The sequence below is a fragment of the Natator depressus genome, chromosome 1, assembly GCF_965152275.1.
Source record: "Natator depressus isolate rNatDep1 chromosome 1, rNatDep2.hap1, whole genome shotgun sequence".
Taxonomy (NCBI): domain Eukaryota; kingdom Metazoa; phylum Chordata; order Testudines; family Cheloniidae; genus Natator; species Natator depressus.
In genome coordinates, this window is record NC_134234.1 from 316,033,834 (window position 1) to 316,039,513 (window position 5,680).

General features: G+C 38.4%; 1 long non-coding RNA gene across 1 annotated transcript; it reads left to right on the forward strand.

The window, feature by feature from the left end:
• The first annotated feature begins 437 nt into the window (after nucleotides 1-437).
• On the forward strand, nucleotides 438-3,941 carry LOC141987238 (uncharacterized). Its single transcript, XR_012639476.1, has 3 exons — nucleotides 438-470; nucleotides 2,307-2,362; nucleotides 3,880-3,941. It is a non-coding gene; the product is annotated as an uncharacterized LOC141987238 (long non-coding RNA).
• The last annotated feature ends 1,739 nt before the right edge of the window (nucleotides 3,942-5,680 follow it).

A 5,680-nucleotide genomic window follows, 5' to 3' on the forward strand; every position in this document is an offset into this window, starting at 1 on the left:
AAGAGCAAATTCTATCCCTTGAAATTTGCCAGATGCTTATCATGTCCAGATATCATGACTCAAACGACAACAATGAAACAAATTGTATTCTAGCCTCCTCTTTAATCTGGTATCTGAAAGATACAATGAAGGCACCAAACTCAAACATGCATATTCAGATTTTAACATTTAGGATGATGGCCAGTTCTCAGGTGGATATAAACTAGGGATGGAAGAAGGGAGTGGCTAATATCCAGAATCTTGATGAGGTCACTGCAGGTGCTGTGTTGAAAAGGAGAGTGGCCAGTGGGAGGAGCATCAAAGTCAAGGCTTCTGCTGTAATAAGTTCTGATTCACATCCTGTATATTAGGAATTGTCTCCTCTCTTTCAGTTGTCCCTTCCACTGAAATGCATCACCCTGCTGCTTAGGGCCATCCTTTCTCTTGGCCTAGGAAGTATCTGGGGAAGAAGATGTGTGGCTGCAGCTGAGGTAGGGTACGGTTAACAGACATGAGCAAGGAGACAGGTCTCTCCCCATTTAGGACCAGTTCCCTCCAACTCCATGAAATATGATACCCCTTCTACCTCCTGTTTAGTTTTCCCAGATTACTGGATAGGGGCTCAAACCGGATCTGTTTTCTGTTAAGAGAAACCCCTAGACATTGAACCTGGTCCTTGTTGCTGCTGACACCACCAGGCAGAAGGGTTACAATGATATTAGTTGAGTCTTTGTATAGTAATATCCAGTAAAACTAGTACGAGCGAGACAGAGTGGCATAAAGTTTAGAGCATAGGTTTGGGACTCTGGATAATTTGCTGGAGGTTCTTTTCACAGTTTTACTACTAATATGCTGTTTGATCTTGGAGGTGCCACTTATTGTCTTTGTGCCTGTCCATCCACCTGTGAAAGGGGTATAATATTTATCGTACTTTCTATATGACATCACTCAATACAGCAGTGGATTGTTTTTCAATACTGTGTCCCATTGAAAACAAAGGTGCAAGGCGGAAAGCAACATATTGATTTTGAGAGAGTTTTCCTGCTTCCTAAAAATTTGATAAACCAATTTAAATAATGTTGGTGTAGCCGAGGGTCTGGGCTCCCATTCTTAATTCAGTTTCAGAGTAACAGCCGTGTTAGTCTGTATTCGCAAAAAGAAAAGGAGTACTTGTGGCACTTTAGAGACTAACCAATTTTTTTGAGAATAAGCTTTCGTGAGCTACAGCTAAAGCTTATGCTCAAATAAATTGGTTAGTCTCTAAGGTGCCACAAGTACTCCTTTTCTTTTTATTCTTAATTCATACTTCAAAACAATGGAAAATAAGTGGTGGTAGGAGGATTGGTACTGAGGAAGATGCCAGTCTGCCCGTTTGAAAGAACAATAGAAAAACTGGCTGGGGTAGAGAGATGCAGATTGATCAGAGAAGTGTGGTATCTAAGCTAGGTGATTAAACTTGTGAAAGATAATGATTAGTCATTGATAAAGGTCACTGTATTACCAATGGGCCAAGTAGAGAAAGCAATGAGTGTAAATCCTATTGTGTGTCTAGGCACCTCAAGAAAACTCAAGAGCTGATCAAAAGTTGGAATTTCCATCCTGCAGGAAATTCTGATATTTTGCTGTTATTTTTTTGTCCCGAGTCAGGATAAAATGTCAAAATATCGAAACTTTACATGCCATGAAAACTTCTGAAAATTCTGAATCAGGAATGTCAAAGCATTTTGTTTTGAGTTGGACCAACATTAAACTGCATCTGCTCGAGCTGTCATGTGCCTCCCTGGGAATTGTAATTCATGTGCTTCCTGCCCCCATTCAGGGCTCCCCAGTTGAACTATATCTCCCAGGATATACTGCAGCAGCTCACAAAATAATTTGTATCGCACTGACCTGAAAGTAAACATATTGATTCTGTTTGTCAAACTGAAATATTTTGATTCGGGTCAACCAACATGAAACAAAATGTTTCATTTTGATTTTCATGAAAATTAAAATTTAGGCAAAAGCAACTATTTTCCACAGAAAATTTTGATTTTATGGAAACCACGTTTGCTGTAAAAAAACAAACAAAAAACCCCACCCATTTTGACAGAAAATTGTCTACCAGCTCTACTGTGGAAAGTGGGGGTGGCTGTCCTAGATCACTGGTGTCATGTATAAATGCACCAGGTGACCCAGATGTAGGGGCTTGATGGGAGATATCTGGACATACTGAGGAGTTTGTATCTGGACAGTGAGCATTGATGAGAGGCTGACCAAAGCACAGTAAAAGAGAGAAGATTGCTTTCTTGAGATGAAAACTATTCACTTTTCTTTTTACTCTGTAGGTAAGCTGAAAATGCTCTGTCCAGTTTAGCTTCTAAGAAGTGTAAATTGAGAGATGGTAAGCAAACAATTGATTATCTTTTAATTTCATTTTCTCTGTGTTTTTAATAAATCTTGTTGCGGGTAAGGTTATTCCAGAAATAATTTCATACAGATATCTTCAAAGAGAAAAAGAATCCCATAAACTCTATGGACAGATTCTGATGGGAACTAGGTTCTGGAACTTCATTCCCCAGTCAGTCTCAGTCCAGGGGCCTGGACAGAGGTACTGTCTCAGATGAACTCTCATCTTCTGGCTGAGGCAGGGAAACACAAGAAGAGAAGCTGAAAGAGAAAGCAGGAGACAAGGGGTGTTGAGGGCATTACACTCTATATTTCACAGTTGCAGTCCATATTTCAGCCCAGCAACATTTAAAAAGTTTGATGTAACATATGCTAAATAATGAGGTTAATAACAGAAGCCATGACAAAAACATAAAAGTAAAAGGAAACTCTGTCATTCCTCTCCTTGCTCTGGCCACCCCAGTGCAACCTAAAGGCTGGAAAATAAAGTCCTTTAAGAGATCAGAGTGTACAGTGTTATAGATGTAAACATTCTAAATGTATATGATTTTTAATTTCAGTGACTTGCATCAGACGATACTGCTACTTGTCCTGTCCAGAGGCTACACGTTTTTTAAATTTAATATGTGTTTAATCTACACTGAGATGAATATTATGCATATATATCCTCAGGGCCTTTCACTGACTTCCTCCCAGACTAGCTTTCTAAGATGGAAGAATATTTTCTTCTAAAAAGCTTTGATTTGTGATAGTGTAAATTCTTGTAACAGCAGCTAATTAGTACATTATTAGGGCTATAGTGAACTCCACACATTAGGCTCCTCTTTAAGATATGAATTGGAAGTAGCAATGAACAGCTCATCAAAGCTATATGCTAAATTCTGATTGATTGCAGGCTTCAAATGGTACTATGACTTTCTGCACTACTGAATTGGAATAAATAATAGAATTTTATAGCAGTCATTTTCAGAGGTTACATAAGAATATGTTTTAAATTAACATAAAAGGGCAACATTTTTAAACTCTTTTCTTCAGCCTTTTGTTTAAAAGTGTTTCTCATTCAAATAAAATATGTATGAGGATCATGGCAATAACTTACAGCCAAGTCAGAAAACATATTGAAGTTTCTAGGGCAAAGACTTTAAAAATTGCTAGTACCAGCTATTAGTTAAGGTGTAGAACTGAACGTTGTTCTGGTTAACCTGCAGATTTCAAATAAAGGATCAGATTGTGCCTCTCCTAGATCCACTAAAAGAGGGGATGATCTCCATATATGGACGCCAGGCTTAGCCACCTATGTGGCACCGTTCCCCTACTCCCATCAAGTGTTTTGTGGAAGAGGACAGTAGGTGAGCAGACTTGTGAAAAGGGTGGGCAGGCAAGGGGGAGGGTTAGGAGGATGTCTGTTCTGTTTGGCAAAAGGATAATAGAAAATCTTTGTAGTAAGGGATGATCTAAAAGGTACCAGTTAAATATGTCATTTCTCTGCTATTGTAAGTATTTCAATTTCAGATGTCTGTGAAGATACAATTTTATATCTGGACAATGGGCCTCTACTTTTAACATCTGAGTCATCAACAGTAACTGAACCAGGACCATCAGCTCCAAAGCACAGGGCTTGACCACCTGAGAGAGAGGATTAAGTCCACACACTAGCTGGCTGATGGGCTCATATGTAGCTCAACTAGCAGAGGGGGACAAAGACACAGTAGTCCAGTATGTTCCAATTACATAGGTAAATGTGTAATGAAAAACTGTTTCTCATAATGTACAAAACACTGGAAACAGAGGAAGAGATGAGAATTTTAATGTTAGAAGAATTACTATATGCACCACCGTAGAGCTGATAGCAGTGGCTCTCAAGCTTTCCAGACTACTGTACCCCTTTGAAGAGTCTGATTTGTCTTGTATACTGCCAAGTTTCACCTCACTTAAAACCTTACAAAATCAGACATAAAAATACAAACATGTCACAGCCAAACTGTTATTGAAAAATTGCTGACTTTCTCATTTTTACCATATAATTAAATAAATCAATTGGAATATAAATATTGTACTTCCATTGCAGTGTATAGTATACAGAGCAGAATAAACAAATTATTGTCTGAAATTTTAGTTTGTACTGACTTCACTAGTGCTTTTTATGTAGCCCATTGTAAAACTAGGCAAATATCTGGATGAGTTGATATACCCCCTCGAAGACTTCTGAGTACTCCCAGGGGTACACGTCCCATAGCTGAAAAGCACTGTTTTATGTCACTCTTTTGTTGAATGAATAATGAAGGATGTTAGAAGTAACCTGGGGGTTGTGGATTTTTTAGATTAGAGGCTCAGATTTGGTTAAATTAGGTTTTGTGAGCTTCATAATTTGTATTTATTTTTATGATTGATATTATTTCACAAAATGAACTGGAGTGTTGTTAAACCCCGCAATGGGCCAGCTTCTCACCTGATGCAAATGAGCATAATCAATGGAGCACTGAAGTCACTGGACCTATATGGATGTATATCAGCTGAGGACCTGGCTCTTGGTGTTTGAGAATTAAAAGACACCCCCCCCACCCTCACCCCCGATCCATCTCTTTGCTCCTGTGGGAAAGTGGATGAAGATCCTTGAGCCAGGGGAGATGGCTGACCTGAATAGATGATGGTTTTTCTAGGCCAAAGGAAGCAGACCCTTACCTTTATCTGTATCCTCAAACTTTGCTGACTTGTCTTCCATGGAAATGACTTAAAATAGGACTGCACAGTGTATATATCAGAGCAGAATTTGGCCCATTATGTAGTGTTTCATGGCACCAAAAGCAAATTTATTTCATGACAAAGCTGAGTAAATATCTCCAAAAATTTCAGTGAATGTTCCTACAAATTACAAATATTCATAGGTGCCAAGGCCAGAAGGGACCACTGAGATAATTTATTCAGCCCTCCTATATAACACAGGCCATAGATCTTCTCCAAAATAATTCCTAGAGCATGTCTTTTGGAAAAAAAAAATCCAATCTTGATTTAAAAATCATCAGTGATGGAGAATGTACCATAAACTTTGGTAAGCTGAACTCTCTCACTGTTAAATGCACACCTTATTTCCAGTCTCAATTTGTTAACTTCAACTTCCAGCCATTGGATCATGCTGTATCTTTCTCTGATAGATTCAAGGAGCTCAATCTACTTGGTTTAACAAAGAGAAGATTAATGACGACTTGATTACAGTTTATAAATATCTACCTGGGGAACAAATATTTAATAATGGGCTCTGCAATCTATCACTATTAGACATGTTTTCTGATACTTTAATCATTTTTAAGGCTCT